Source organism: Anolis sagrei, chromosome 3, assembly GCF_037176765.1.
Source record: "Anolis sagrei isolate rAnoSag1 chromosome 3, rAnoSag1.mat, whole genome shotgun sequence".
Lineage (NCBI taxonomy): Eukaryota > Metazoa > Chordata > Lepidosauria > Squamata > Dactyloidae > Anolis > Anolis sagrei.
The window spans coordinates 45,775,893-45,793,047 of NC_090023.1; the positions used below are offsets into that span (position 1 = coordinate 45,775,893).

At 40.2% G+C, this 17,155-nt stretch overlaps 1 pseudogene; it reads left to right on the forward strand.

Moving 5' to 3' along the window:
• Positions 1-13,120, forward strand: part of LOC132770262 (spermatogenesis-associated protein 4-like) — a 47,452-nt pseudogene extending 34,332 nt beyond the window's left edge.
• The last annotated feature ends 4,035 nt before the right edge of the window (positions 13,121-17,155 follow it).

Consider the following 17,155-nt stretch of genomic DNA (forward strand, 5'->3'; position numbering starts at 1 on the left):
CATTTACCTATCATAGGAATTTTTCACTCTTCTTTGAAGGTAGAAATGAAGCCATCTCATGCTATTAAGCCATAACTATTACAGGTGGTTTATTTAGGCCTCTTCTACACTGCCATATAATCCAGATTATCAAAGCATATAATCCACAGTCCTGAACAACTGAATGAGAGAGGCCAGAGGGGGATTGGCCGAGTGGGTAACAGTGGTGGTGAATGCCTCCCTTCGGGAAGGCAAGATTCCAGCGAGCCTAAAACAGGCTATTATAAAGCCGCTGTTGAAGAAGCCATCACTGGACCCCACTAAATTGGACAACTTTCGGCCTGTTTCCAATCTCCCCTTTTTGGGCAAAGTCATGGAAAGCGTGGTGGCCTCACAACTCCAGGTATTCTTGAGAGACACGGATTATCTGGATCCGGCACAGTCTGGTTTCAGACCGGGGCATGGTACCGAGACGGTCTTGGTCGCCTTAGTGGATGATCTGCGCTGGGAGCTAGACAGGGGGAGTGTGTCCCTGTTGGTGCTCCTGGACCTCTCAGTGGCCTTCGATACCGTCGACCACGGTATCCTTCTGGGGCGCCTTGCGGAAATGGGTCTTGGAGGCATTGCTTTGCGGTGGCTCCGGTCATTTCTGGAGGGTCGCACCCAGAAGGTGTCATTGGGGGACTCCTGTTCCGCACCACAACCTTTGACTTGTGGGGTGCCACAGGGTTCCATACTGTCCCCCATGCTGTTTAACATCTACATGAAGCCGCTGGGTGAGATCATCCGGAGTTTCGGGGTGCGGTGTCATCTGTACGCAGATGATGTCCAACTCTGTCACTCCTTCCCACCTGCTACTAAGGAGGCTGTCGAGGTCCTGAACCGGTGCCTGGCCGCTGTAACGGTCTGGTTGAGGGCGAACAAACTGAAATTAAATCCAGACAAGACAGAGGTACTCCTGGTCAGTCGCAAGGCCGAACGGGATATAGGGTTACAGCCTGTGCTGGACGGGGTCGCACTCCCCTTGAAGGCGCAGGTTCGCAGCTTGGGTGTGACCCTGGACTCATCGTTGAGCCTGGATCCCCAGGTTTCAGCGGTGACCAGGGGAGCATTTGCACAGCTTCGGCTCGTGCGCCAGCTGCGCCCGTATCTCGGGAAGTCTGACTTGGCCACGGTGGTACACGCTCTTGTCACATCCCGCCTGGATTACTGCAACGCTCTCTACGTGGGGCTGCCCTTGAAGACGGCCCGGAAGCTTCAGCTGGTCCAGCGTGCGGCAGCCATGTTACTAACTGGAGCGGGTAGCAGGGAGCACACAACGCCCTTGTTGTCCCAGCTTCACTGGCTGCCGATTTGCTACCGGACCCAATTCAAGGTGCTGGTCTTGGCCTACAAAGCCCTAAACGGTTCCGGCCCAAAATACCTTTCTGACCGCATCTTGGCCTACGAGCCCACGAGGACCTTGAGATCGTCTGGGGAGGCCCTTCTCTCGATCCCGCCTGCATCACAGGCACGGCTGGCGGGGACGAGGGAGAGGGCCTTCTCGGTGGTGGCCCCCCGGCTGTGGAACACTCTCCCGGCACACATCAGACAGGCGCCCTCCCTCATGTCCTTTCGAAAAAGCCTTAAGACTTGGCTGTTCGAGAGGGCATTTAATTAAGTGCTAAGCAACAACATTACGGTAATGAGAACTGGAATGGTATAAGGAAAATGAGACTGGCTATGATTCTACTAAGAGACGAAGCGGATTTTTATGTAGTTTGTATTTGTTGTATAGTCATATGTTGTTGATACTGGCCTCTGTAACTGTCTTTTTATGTGTACTGTACACCGCCATGAGTCGCCCGTAAGGGCTGAGAATGGCGGTCAATAAGTGCATCTAATAAATAAATAAATAAATAAATGTGGCAAAAGCATTTCTGCAGATCTGCAGATTGTAAGGCTAGAAAATTACATCTGTAGTGCACTCCCAGTGATTCAAGGTCTTGGAATAAACAGTTGTGGCAGAATCTTGATATTTTCCCCCAGCTTCCTGTTTTAAAGGGACCTGTGACTCCAATATGTACATCAGAAATAAATTTAGGGGAGCGCTGTCAGTCATATCTGCAATGACGGAACTCTGTCATAATAGTCATAATTATGATTCAGGATCTCAGTCTCTATCAATTCTGTTGATTTAATGTGTCTCATTTAGGTGCTACTAACAACTGGATTTAGGTCTTACAAGAAGGAACTGGCCAAACCAACCCTGAGTACTCCTGACCTAAGAAAACCATATAAAATTAATGGAGTCACCATAAATCGATAGGAGACTTGAAGGTACACATACATTATATATTGGAAAAAGAAAATACCCTCCTTTGATATTTTTTATGGAAAATTTGTTACCTCAACAAAATAAATACCCAGCACTTTGAAGCAAGTGAAACATATTTGAATAAAGCAACCACAAAATGTTAACACTGTCTAGAAAATCAAGTACAAACAAGATGCTATCAAAGGAAGAATCATTCATGCCAGTCACATTTATATCACCAGTTATTACAGTCCAGTGCACACTTTTCTTAGAAAATGTTCAGGACTCTCTTCCTTGAATTAGGAGTGACATGAATTAAAAATTAGCGGTATAATATCTAGAATGAGCAAGTGAGCAACCATGCAAATATTAAAGAGAATATTTGCAGACATTTTCAGCTTCTGCTGATCAAACTCATAACTCTTGGATATGTTCACAATAATAAAAGGAGTATTATGAGAGGAAGAGCATGGATCCCATCTTATAGACTGTTTATTCATTAAGAGAACATGACCAGTATAGGGTCTGCACAACCACCCTTTGGGACTTCTGAGTATTCAAGATGTGACTGCTTTAAGTCCCAAAAGCAGTAACAGTGAGATTTATGGGAAATGTTTGCAGCGATCCCACAAAACAGGCTTACCTGTTCATTAAAGAATAGAGAATGGACTTTACCCATTTGACATATACTGAAAGTGAGTAAAAAAGGAGAAAAGAATGAACAATCTGGACACAAGAAAACCTACGTTTACTAGTCTTCATTGCAATGAGTGCAACACAGAAGCTAACAAACAGTTAATGATATAAATAAACCCCTTCCACATGAATAAACAACTGCTTTGTTTAGTGTAGAAATATTATGTGGTTTCTTCTAAACTTCATAATACCACATTTGTGACTTCAGTCTTTACCACATAGTGATATTTTATGTGAGTCACACTCACCGTTGCTTTGGTAATGTAAAATTGTTTACCCTTTTTGTATTTAGTAAGTCAAAGTTGGAGCCCCCAACCATGATCAAGCTTACAGTTATGGTAGGAAGGGTTCAAAGTTAGAGGGAAACCTATGAAGAAAGACATTCACAGTTGTGGCAGGAAAGATTCCAACTTGTGGAAGAAATTTATGGGAAGGAAAATACTTGAGTTTAAAGCAAGCATTCACTTGATTCTTGCCTTCCCCATGCCTGCCATTTCTCTGCTATTTTATTCCTCTTTTTTCCACTTATTTTGTTGTTTCTCCGTCACACAAAGACTGTCTAAATTTAGACTGTATACAGTTCTGGGGTTAGTTCTGCTTTCTTATGTATGTCACTCTGGGAAAATCTCTGTCTACTCATTGTGTGATATAAAATATAAATGTGTAGTATAAAATGTTCCTCTTTTTGTAAGGGGGGAGTTAAATATATACTGAAATATAAAGGAGATGCCATCTGTTATAGTGACATCTTCAGTATAAATGAGTATAGGAGTGCTAGAAAAGTTTAAACAAAAGTCAAGAATTCAAATAAAGTTTGCATAGCAAATCTATATTATATAGTTGTCAGAGTGAAAACTGGAGAAGGTGCCTACACCTTTTATAGCTATGTAGATGAACGCATTTCAACAAGTGTTGCTTGTTACCTAGTTGCATGACAAGCAACACCAGCTAAAATTCACCTTTCTATTCAGTCATTTGAGATACAGGAGCCTTCTCCAGTTCTCACTCTGTCAACCAAATGCACACAAATCTTATTTTTGTTGAGTCCAACTGGAGGCAGATGTCTTTAGCATTCTCCCCATTTAGGAACTAGTACACACTCCCCCTGGAACTCCTTAGCAATGGCACAAACGATTAGTTTTGCTTTGTCTTATATTCAGATTTTTTAACCCTCAAGTTGCTTGAAAGCTGAGTATAAAGGAATGTATGAATTTTGGAAAATTCATCAAAAGTAAACTGAAACTGAATTCTCATTCATCTGCACTAGCCAAATTCTGTAAGTTCTGGCAGTACCTTCTTGTGGGATTCGGGAGGTCATGCTTGCCACATAGGTGCTGGAAGATAAATCCCAAGTAAGGGTTACAACTATTATTTGACACAAACATATTACAAATGTAGCATTCGGTGTCCTAAGCCTGGATGGATGAACTTTTCAGTATCACTTTCCTCTAGCCATTGGTACTGTTGTGCAGATACTGTTCTCACAACTTGGATAACTCTTTTAGAGTGTGGATTGAAATCTGAAGCAGACTTATCCCACAAAATTAGAAGTAACAAATCATCTGGATTCCCATATTTGAATTTCTTAGAAATTCAACTTATACCCATCATGAATATGAACAGATTTTCAAATTTTGGTAAATTTTCATAAACAAACAAAATGAAATGAAGTTCTTACCTGCCCTTAATTCCATTGAATTGATCAAACTACATATTACAATATGATCTCCATATCCATGGGGCCGTGTTCTTAAACTTATAATGGAAACAGGAAACCATGAATAATAGAAGAAATGGATGACTTTCCACTAGAAGTAATCATAGAATTGCCCTGAAGGGCTTAGAAAATTCCCAAAGAGATATGCTCTCTAGGAATTTGCTAGATCCACTAGGGCGACTCTGATAACCATCAGAGGAAACATACCATAAAAATTACTTGGAGGACCTATACAATTCCAGAGATGACATATTTTGTTAGATATGGATAGGAAAAGTTGCTCACACCAATACTGTGGGTATAGTGATCATATTGTATACAAATGCCTGGTTTACAGTGATCTTTCTTGTTCTTTCTTCCTCATTTAAAAATATTACACGAGGAGTGGAACCATATCATACAAGAATTATATCATAAAAGGGTGGTTTTAGCCTTCTCTCCTTGCTACAAACCCAGCAACCTTCTTCCCAAACCAGTGAGAGAAAATAATTGATTAGATTTTTTTCAGTCAAAAGGGAGAAGTTAACTAATGTTTTAACTTAACTACATGACTTACTCTAGAATTCCAATATGAACCAAATTATGGAAGTTAATGCTGAAATTCCAATGTAAATCATTCAATTAAATTAATATTAATTAAGTTACAGATTAATTGAATGAGAGACTGTACGAAAGAATCAATAAATTTTACATTTCCCAGCTGGTTCTTTGCCTAAAACCTAGTTCTCTTGGATTTTTGTAAACTGGCTTCTTAATGTTTCATAGTCCTTATGGTTGGGTAATTGCAGGCCCCTTGTGGTTTCACAGCCCTTTTGGTTTAAGCTATAAGACTTCAACCACTTACTCAAAAGTAGTTCCACTTGGATGAATTATTTTAATTACTTTTGAGGTTAACATTCTTAGTTATTAAGCCTCTCCAGTCCCGTGTGCACATACTTATATGCCTTCAAGTTGCCTGTTGACTTATGGCAAACCCATTAATTGCTTAGGGTTTTCTTAGGCAAGAAATGCACAGAGGTGTTTTTGCCCATTCCTTTCTCTGAAATATAGCCTACAGCGTATATTTATTTATCTTTATCCAGAACCAATTTTGTTTACTTCCCAAGATCAGACAGGATCCGGTGCCTTCGTGGTATTTATTTAGCTCCCAATAACACCTATTTCTAAAAATTATATAAAATCTATAATACTAAAATACTGACATTTCTTTTTCTCCATATAATTTTATTGCAAATATATAAGGAATGGGAAGGGGTACAAGAGTACCCTTTCATTGCTGTCCAATTCTCTATAATGTAAAAAAAGAAAGAAGAGGGTGAAACAAGCACCCCTCCCCTCCTGCCTGGCGCTCACTCTTAAGAATGTTCTTCTTTAAATGCCTGCTTGAATAAAAAGAGTAGCCTGCTGCCTGAAGGATAGCAAGGAAGTGTCCCTAGACAAAGAGTTCCAGAAACAAGGGGCAGCCACTGGGAAGACTTGCGATTGTGGTGGGAGTGAGAGAAGGGCCTCTCCAGAGGATCTCACAGCCTAGGCAGGTTTGCATTGGGAAACGCGATCTGCCAAATAGCTTGAATCTGGGCCAGATGATGATAATTATATGAATTTTGTAAGAAGTACAACTATAATATGAAGCTTTACCTGAGAATGCCAGCACATTCGAATCATATAGAAAGAATTTGGTTTGAAAATCTGTTACAAAGTCATGATTTATTCCTGTACTTGAACTTTTTGTTCTCTGCATTTTTCTAATGTTGCTTCTGAAATGCAATGACATTGAATATTTCCTGAGGACAGCATGCAAATGCTCATGACTTCAGAACTAATTTCCTCTACTGTTAATATTTAGCAGCCAACATGACTTTCCTGGTCCAAGATAAGGGTGGCTGAAATATTTCTTGGATTCATTTCTGTATCTCTCTATGCTGTTCCTTTCTGTCTTGGCATCTCTTCTTGGACATGGTAATAACAGAGTAAAATGATCTGAACAAAATTAACTGAGATAACCACAACTTACAAAGGGATAAGTATTTCAGCATCTGAAAGTTGCTGATATACTCAAGAGGTATTGCTGGTGAGCCAACTTGTTAAAGTGAATAAATATCACACACTGAAAAATATGATTCCCTGCTCCCTTTTTCATCCCTCAGCCCAATTCTACAAATTACACAAAGCATGCATGGCAGCTCCTCTGTTCCTCTGTCTAAATTAGATTCCTGTTCATTTCACAATTGAGATTGTTGTTCTGATACACAAGGCTTTAGGCAATTTGTGTCTTTTTTGTCTAAGCCTGTAACACAAATATCTAATAAATCACAAATTGGTCTCAATGATTACATAATCTACCCACAACCATCATGGACATCATTACACATGTCTCACACGTGTCATAAAAAGACTGGAAAATTTTGGAAGCTATTTTTGCTTACATTCAAAGTTAATATCAGAAGCAGTGTGGTATAGTGCTATGAGTGTTGGACTGGGGCTATGAGAATCCACGGTTCAAACACTGGGTGACCTTGGGCAAGCAGGACTTGGCCTCAAAAGAAGGCAGTACCAAATCCCCTCTGAACAAATATTGCCAAGAGAAATATATCAAGGTTGTCATAAATTGCAAAATACTAGAAGGCACAGCACAAGAAGGTTAACATTAAGTTAGCAAGAAGGGCGGCAGCAATACTATCGCAAAATTGCGCATAAATTAAACAGATTTAGGGGTGGAAAAATATTGGAGTTGACTATCTTGCTGATAATAATATCTTACCACCTTCTGAGATGTGTGTGATAACCTGAAAAACCTGCACATTTTAAAGGGCATTATCAAACAATAAGCTACAACCAGACAAGAGATATTTTTTAAAATTTGAATAATTGAAAATACCATTTAGTCAATGAGTAAAAGTTGCATAGTAAGGAAAATTACATAAATCGATGAGAACATTAGGAGAAAATATTGTGTAAATCAAATACATCAGAATGCAATACATCAAGTCTCACAACATGATACAAAACAACATAAAGAAGAAATGAAGGTGGAATTTGAAGCACCCCAGCTGTGAACATAAGGACTTACCACATCATGATGTCACTGCGGAGTCACTCCAGTATTCAAGTCATGTCAAAGTGTGCACTATTCCAAAAAAAATGGGGAATTCCTGTTTTTCAGTAGATGAGTTATTTGAGTCTATGTTCAATGTGTTTTCAGGTAGTGCAGTAATCCAAAAGTGCTTCTGCAGTGAGTTTGGGGGTAGTGACATCTCCTTGGGGGCATGTTGGTGGCATTACATGGAACTGCTTCACTTCTCCATGACCATGGTCATTTCACTTCCAGCGAGCAGACTGAGCATACCTCTGGATGCAAAGCCGTATCTTTCCTCTGTTGCCCTTTTGCTTCCTTTACAAAATTCATAGAATTGCACAGTTTCACGGCTAATTCCAGGCATTGATAGGCATTCCCCTTCTTGATTAGGAATCTCCATATTGTTTCCTAGCTTCCCTTTGTTATTTTGCAAACATACCATCAATTTTGGAAGGTAGCTAGTTCAAACTCCAGCCTGAGCTGTTTTGGCAATGAGAAATAGACATTTTCTTTGCACAATTCAAAAACAGGGAAAGGCTAATAATTGCAAAATGCATCTTGCCTTTAAACATATTTGAAGTGTTTGAAGGGATAATGCTTGTGAACTTGTGTAATTTAGGCATGTGAAATCCATAAAAATGGTTAAAAAGTCATTACAATACTGGGTGGTGCTGGCATTTCATTTCCAAAGTGTTTGTAAAGTATGGTTCATTACTCTCATTTCTATAATGAGAGTAATGAAATTTAGTTACTAGTTCATTATAGTAACTGCACATAACTAGTATAACTGGGGAAACTTCAGGGACTCCTTTCTCCCTCATTTTTACAGCTATTGGAGTGAAATTCAATACAATGGTGGAAAACATTTACCATTTTAATCCATAACAATTAAGTACATTTTACTTCCCAAACTACATTTCTCAGAGTTCTGTGCTTTTCTCAGCAAAATCTTTTTTTCTCCCTCCTTTTTGGCCTCTTTTAATGGCAAGAGGCTATTAATTTATGGAGGAACGGCAAGGCACTAAGGCAGCCTTTTTGGATTTGCTTTCAGTTTTGCTTACTTGCACTGAATATTTTTAAAAGAGAGAGAAGCATGAATGAACAGGGACAAGGCACATATTGGTTGGAGGCAGGTCAAAGCAGCTATGGTAACCTAAAAACACTTGCAGGCATCTTTAAGCACTTCGGGGATTGATGTGATAAAAAGTAGTTATCCTGGCATGCTGGGAAACCTGGATGTTTCAGCAAGCGTTTGGTAGTGACTCGTCCCTAGTCATAAATGCCCAATCCCTAGGTCACCAGATAGTACTAAGTTCTCTGCACTTCATCCAATTCTCCAGCCCTATGGTATGTTGTTTTGCACTATCCCATGCCCAGCCCTGTTTCTAGCATGGTCACACCCATTTTAGTATCTCTGGTTATTAGGCCTTGTCGAGCATTGTTTTCGTAGAGCTCAATGCTGCTGTTTTATACTCTTACGTTTTATTTAACTGTGTTTTCATCTAGATTGTTATACTTCATTATGTTCTTATCTTAATTGTGTTTTTATTTTAATGGATTGTTTTGTTTTTGTGTCTTGTGGACATTCTGTCCAATATGTAAGCTGCCCTTCGGGGAGATGGTGGCAGGGTATAAGAATAAAGTTATTATTATTATGTTCCAGCTTACAAGAACATGGATTTTAATGCCAGGACCTAAGATTTTGTGTTATGTTTGTAAAAATTAGATGCATTGCTGGGAATCAGAATAGTTTATGAAAGCAGACATGTATAAATCTTAAAGGATTAGGAGAATATCTGCCTTGCTGTGAAAAGCTATGTATCGAAAGAGTACTTGAGGGTGATTTAGGTAAGCATAACATCGAGAGTTATAGGAACTATGTGCTTTTAATAGCCATCTCAAATTTTTGGAGACAGGATTGGAATTCCAATAGTCAACCTAAATGTTGGTATTGCTTTAAATTCTAGCTAAAAGTTAAATGCTCTGACATATAATACTCTTATCATCCTGGGCAACCTTTACCAAAGGAATCTACAGGTGCGAAAATGTCAAGGACTAAGCTATATTTTCAGCTTATTTTTTAAATAATGCCAGCTGTGAGAGGGCAGTGTTTTTACACCAGAGTTTCCAAGCCGCAGAATAATTCAACCAATACATTTAATAAAGCTAATATATGCCTTCTCACAACACAACATTACCTTCATACAGCTTCAGGTACAAAGACAATAACATTAAAAGCAATTTATGCAGGTGATGACTTCTGTTTTCCCCTTAATGTGCTGGAAGTTGTTTGAAATGGGGGGTGAAATGTTTGATTAAAACAGCTGTTACACTAAGCTGAAACACAGAACTAATCAAAAGGTAGGACAAGAAGGAAAAAAAGAAGAGAAAGTGAAGTAAAGTGAAGGGGGTATTAAGTGGAAAATGGAAAGAGGTGGCAGGGGTGGGAGAACATTTTTATAGAAAGAAATCTCCCTAGGCACAACTAGACTGGTAGTGTTCAATTCTTAAATAAATGTCTTAGGAAATGGATATTGATCCTTACATACAAGATAGGTAAAGGCCATTCATCAAAAAGTGATTGAAAGAATTCTATTTACAGTCACCTGAACACAAGAATTCTGGTTAAATCTCTAAAGTTTGTGCTTCTTTATGCAATTTTCAACATCAAGGCAAAACGATTTGTCTTATGTTTCCCATTTTGCCACTTCCTTCTTAGGTGCCCATCTTTAGATACAAGATGAATGACCTAGAAGTAATAACCATTAAGAAACTAGTTACCTTTGCCAAAGAAATATGATTTTTTTTCCTCCAACAGAGCTGCTTGATCCCCCTTCCCTTTCATTTATTCTGCTAAAGATGTATCACTGATGCCCCAAGCATGATAAAATGAGAAAACAGCAAGGAATCTAAGCCCTTCTTTTCCCCTCTCTTTCCTGTTTTTGCTCCTCCCCCCCCCCCCCCCCCCCTGTATTTCTCAACTGTACCAGCTGCCTGGCACATTTCTTCCAGCTGGAACCCACCAGTTCATCTGACATTCATTGGATTTGGCACACACAGAGAAGCAGATGCTTCTGGACATGTTGGACATTCTCATTCTTTTTTCTTCATTTCCTTAAATGTTATAGAGCATGGATAAGTGACAAAAATAACATTTTATCTGTGCCCACCCACTGCAATAAAAGTTAAAGCTGGAAGTGTGTCTCCTGCAAACCTGCAAAGATTAAGAGAGATGAAAACAACTCCCTGATCTCCACTGTATGAATTTTTATGAGAAAGGGTTGTTTTTGTTTTAATCATTCCTTTTGCTATCTTAGATTTTTTCCCCAAGGAGCTCAGGTTTATTAGCAACACCCTCAGAAACCTGCAACTTAACTCAGGCATAGAAAGAGACTCACCACTAGGGGGTGTCCATGGTGCTGCTTTTCAAAACGAGATTAGGAAAATCTGGTGGTTTCGGAAACCAAATCCCTGGAAATGGAATGAACAGTGGTGTTTGGTTTGACTTGGCTGGAATGAACCAGATGGCTGTTGAAAATGGCTGCTAAAAATGGCTGCTTTCAGGAACACCGTGACAGCAGCTGCACACACCCGGTGGAGGGGAGTCTCCCTTAGACTTGCCTGAGTAAATCATAGCAAGAAAGCAGTGGTAAATGTGTCCTCCAAGTGTGGCAGCAAAACAAACAGCGTCTTCCAGCAAGGGCCCAACATGTGGCCTAGCATGAGGTGAAAATACTGGCCTGAAGGCCAAAGCCAGGACACCCATGCCACACCAGGCAGTCGGCCACATAATGTTTTATACTTCCAGTAGTGTGTCTATGCCTTGCTCTGAGGCCAAGAGAGTACGACTGCACAGTTTCTTGAACAGACCAGATCTGATGCCTTCTCATTTGTTAGGCCATGAGCCTGACTTGGCAGAATCTGGAGGGCCTTCCAGGTACAGGGGAAGACCACATGGCCTCTAACAGAATGGCCCCAGCCTGAGGCAACAACAGCCCAAAGGCATGAAGCCCAACATGAAGTCTGAACAAAATTGAGACCTCCAGATGAAAGCTTCCAAATATACTGGCAAATGCTATAAAGCTGAACATGAGGCCTAGAACAAGATGGATGCCTCCCAATATAATGGCAAGATTTAAAGACTAACATGAAGCCTGAAACAAAAGAGAGTCCTCCACTAATATAATTGCAAGAGCTTAAAGCCTACCATAAGGCCAAAGCTTAACTCCTAACATGAGACGTGCAATAAAATGTAGTCCTCAGTATGTGATGACACAGTTAATGAGTGGAATTGCCTGTGCCTTCCTGGGGCTGTGAGAGTGTGACTCCCTCCAGCAACAATTCATTAAACATTATTTTCAAAGAAGGTGTTGTCTGCAACCTTCCTCTGTGGCTTTTCAATCATGACTTGGGGCTTGAAGAAAGAGTGTGACTCACCCAGGCAACAACTTATTAAGAGTTTATTCTGGAGGTTCCTCACATGTAGGGAGAGAGTCCCACAACCTTCAGGCCTATTCCGCCATTCCGATGCGCATGGGATTCCCACGAACTGTGCTGTGGTCGCTGCAGAGCCTCTACCTGACCTTCTCACTTGGCACTTCCACAGAGATTTTTCAGATGGCTTCCTCATTGTTGAAATATTCTCTTGGTATTACCCAGAAGACACCCAGATATATTGCTTTGAAAATGGGACCTCCTTAGCTTCTAAGGAGCAAACTAAGCAATTGGTCACAGCTTGCAAAGTTCTTTGCCAAAAGAAACCTGAAGCCCATCCGAGAGCTAATTGATGGAACAATCCATTGTAAACCAGGAGCTGCTGAAATATTTGTACAGGACATTTATATTATGCTGACAAACATGCAGATCAAACACATCCAGGATGAAGAGGTTGACTTTACAGATCGTATTTATGAGGATAAGTTACTAATAGTTGATAGATCAACTATTTCAAGGGCTATCAAATCCCATGTTAAGCTAACAGAAATAATGGTGGAACCCAATGAAAGCAAAAATAAACAGAAAATTAATGCTGTCAATCAATTTGCATATGGAGCGAAGGAGGCTAGAAAGGGAATAAGATCCAGCACAGTTTGGCATCAAGCCAACACTGAGAGAATGTGCCATTCATCATCCTTCTCTTCTAACTCCTTCCTTGAGTTCACAGACTGTTCAAAGGGAGAAACCTACTTGCACCTACTACTTCCTCCGAAATCAGAAGCAAAATGGATGTCCACTTCAAAACCATCCATGTGAGAGACTCCCTTTTGATGGCCATATAAATGTTGAAACTCCAGGCACCCATTTTAAACTAACTAATAAAGGAGATCCATGCTTATTTTTTAACCCCCCAGAATAGTTTATTCTAAAGTGGGGAGGGAAGGCAAACCTCCTCTGCTACAGAATATGCCTTCCTTGAGGCAACCCAAGAGGGGAACTCAGCTTCATGCAGTGACCCAAACCTCTAGCCCTTATGCTCTGCTTGAAAATTTCTGCCAATAAATGCAAAGGACAGAAACTACCTAAATTGTAGGGTGTCTCCCTGGTGCAAAAACATAGCAATGGGAACCCTACTATCCTCTGGAAAAGAAGAGGAAAGGGAGCAAGGAGGGAACTCCTTGCTCCCTCCAGGCTGGCTTTTTATTGTATTTTATTGTATTAATGTAATGGTTTAATTGTGATAATTGTTGTTACTATGTATTTTATTATGTGAACTGTAGGCATCAACGTATTCCAGTTGGAAGCTGCTCTGAGTCCCCCTTAGCGGGTTGAGAAGGGTGGGGTAGAAGCACCCGAAATATATAAATAAATAATAAATAACTGCCTAATTCCTACCTCAGGCTGAAGCAAAGAGCACAACAGGGGGTCCGCCTCTGTCCATCCCCCCCCACCCCCCACCCCCGTGCCTTAGGCTTTGCCTGCCAGTTCTGCGTGGACCAACTTGATTGCTTCCAGTATATCAGCTATTGCTGCAAGTAATGACAGTGTGAATAAGTTGTCAAAATATGGTTGAGTAATGCTTGCGGTTCTGGAAGGACTCGTTTATTTTTTGCTTCTCATAGACATGACATGGGGATTTGGTTAACCGGTTAAAATTCATGAGTAAACCAGGTTTTATTTTTAACCTGAAAAATTGTGGGGAGGGGCAGTTGAACCCCTAGCACCCCCCTTGGCTACTGGCCTTGCTACTGGGGGGGGGGGGGTGATCCCAAGTGGATGCTCACACTTTCCCTTCTCAGTGGAATAACCCACAATGTTTCAACAGGTCATATCAAAAATCCACAATTTTTGATCTCAGATCTTGTCCAATAAAAAATGAGATCAAACATGGTGGGGTGAGACAACAGAAAGTGAGAGAAATCTACCCATCGGAGTTACAGTGGGAAAAGGTATCTCCACTGAAGCTTTAGCACCAATCCTTGTTTAGAGAACAAGCCATTTTTTTCAAAATCTAATTATCATAGGGACAGAAAGTTAGGTGAAATCTTTTGAACAGGGGCACAGACAGCAAAACAAACACCACATGGGTGTTAACCCGTCCCTATGCTACCCAAAGCTATATATATATATAGAGAGAGAGAGGGGGGGGGGCTGGAATGACAGTTAAAACATGTATCTGTTCCTACTTACAAATACATTCAACTTAAAAACAAACCTACAAAACTAATCTTGTTTGTAACTTGGGAACTGCTTGTACTTGCATTCTCAATAACCCATTTTTTAGGCTTTTATAACAATCTCTCACAAACTCTCTCTGTGTTGCAGTTTACACAGTTCATAGCTAACAGCAAATCTTTCTGAGCTGAAATGTACAGTATTGAAACTGAGTGTTTCTTCAAAATACAGAACTCAGATGGGGCCAGAAGCACATCCTCATTCACTTCAATTCATGTGTTAGCCTTTTGGGTGGGCCATATGTGAATAGTGCTGTTGTTACTAGATTTAATGATCAAAAATTGTGTTTCAGTTCTAACTAAAAACATTTGTCTAGTCAATCCCTAATGAATTATTTATTCCGCCCAACCTTTCAAAAGGCCATATGTTGTAAAGTAAAGTTGATGATAAGTCCCAGCAAGAATAAAGCTTCTTCATTTACATTGAAGGTTAATTGATGTACCCCTGAGATTTTATAAATCTGGACACCTCAGTCAGAAACATCTGTTCATCCTCTGATTTTATATTTTGTAAAAAACAAAACAAAACCACAGACAACAAATGCAAATGTGTTGTGAATATAAACATTGTGAAGTCTACATTTTGGTAGCATGTACTGTCTTGTACTCTCTACAAACAGAAATAATTTCTTGAAATAAAGGTACATGACAAAGTCAAGTGCACACTGATATGCATTTTTGTGACAAAAATCAGGAATGTAAATAATGGCATTGTGATAAGAGTTTTTAAAGACTTTCACAAAGTATGTGAAGAGAGGAATACTATTTCTAAAATGAAACTTGAGTTGTCAACACAGAAATAGATTAAATGTCATGGATAAACTTTTTAAAATTCAGTCTCTTCTGGTAAAGACAGCATGGATGATGATGTCAGCTTCATTACTGCCTGATTTTTTTAGTTGTGTCGCTGGGACTGCAGTCTGTTTTCCCTGAGGAAAACTGTCTTCAACTCCCACTGGAGTGGTTTTCAGAGCAAATAAAACCATCCTTTGTTGTCCCTTGAAATATCTACTGAGAGCTATTTATTTTGTCCTTCAACACAGATGGGAAAGAGGGGGAGATGTTGCTCCCCTGTTGTAGATGGGTCAGTGGGTCCACCTTTTAATCATAATATTATGCATAGAGCGCAGATGCCTTTTTGGTAGCAAGCACAACACAAATTGTTTACATTAAAGAACAATTTCAGAGCATTTGGAAGGCTAAAGCAAGGCAAAGTGTGGGGATTTTCATCAGATATAACCTCCCCCACACACAAATGCAGGTTGATAATTTGTTAGCAGAGGATGAAATAATAGGGGCAGGTTCTCCCTCACAAAAAGAAGAGTACTTGAACATATATCAGTAAACTTTTTGATGCAAAACTAACAATATGCCCATGCGAAATGAAACAAGCAGGTCAGATAAGACTCACATATGTGGACAAAAACATTTTGAACCTTCTATATAGCACTCAAAAGCTTCTGCCAGAATGCATACACCATGTCTCTTTTGATTTCTAATTGGTGATGAAACATTCTGGTGATAGCTGGTGTGTCAGGCTTATCTGCTTGCCCCTTTGTCTTTGTTGTGCTGTTTTTTCATACTAGGCAAGAGATTGTGGAGACAGCTGCTGTTTACCTTGTCTCTAGGACAGGAATACATGGCATTGGCTACGTCTCCAAGCTATCTCATTATGTATATGCAAGTATTCCAAAATCTGAAAAAAAGATCTGTAATCTAAAACACATTTAGTTCCAAGCATTTTGGATAAGGGATAATCAACCAATGTTTGAGTTTATTGATGACCATGGAAAAGAAGTCACAACAGATTTATCTTTCCACCAGCATCCTAACAGGATGGTGGAAGAGAATGGTGTAATTTGGACAGTGCAGGATGAGCCCTTCACCCCATTCTAACAATTGCTTTTTTGTTGTTCATTACCCTCATGTTGGTGACTTATTGTGATCCTATTATCACTTACTTGGGTCATTTTATTATCAGCCTACCTGCTCAGATCTTAATAATTGTTGTGTAATGTATTGTCAAAGGCTTTCATGGCCGGAATCACTGGGTTGTAGGTTTTTTCGGGCTATATGGCTATGGTCTAGAGGCATTGTCTCCAGACGTTTTGCCTACATCTATGACAAGCATCCTCAGAGGTAGTGAGGTCTGTTGGAACTTGGAAAAAGGGTTTATATATCTGTGGAATGACCAGGGTGAGACAAAGGACTCTTGTCTGCTAGAGCTAGATGTGAGTGAATGTTTCAATTGACCACCTTGATTAGCATATAATGGCTTGACAGTGCCTAGAGCAAACTTTTGTTGAGAGGTGATTAGATGTCATTGTTTGTTTCCTCTCTGTTGTTGTGCTGTTTTAGAGTGTTTTAATATTGGTAGCCAGATTTTGTTCATTTTCATGGTTTTCTCCTTTCTGTTCCAACAGACCTCACTACATCTGAGGATGCTTGCCATAGATGCAGGCGAAACGTCAGGAGAGAATGCCTCTAGTCCATGGCCATATAGCCCGAAAAAACCTACAACAACCCAATTGTCGCGTAGCTTCAGACTTTCCATTCACCTTTGTGTATGTCAACAGCTGAACATCCTTTCAACTTGAATCCATTTGCATCAATAGTCACAACTGGAGCTTGATCATCCTCCTTCTACAGGGATGTCGGGGAGGGGGGAGCTGACCACCTATGAAAGGCACAACAACAAGCCTCCTGACTGCTGCTTTTCC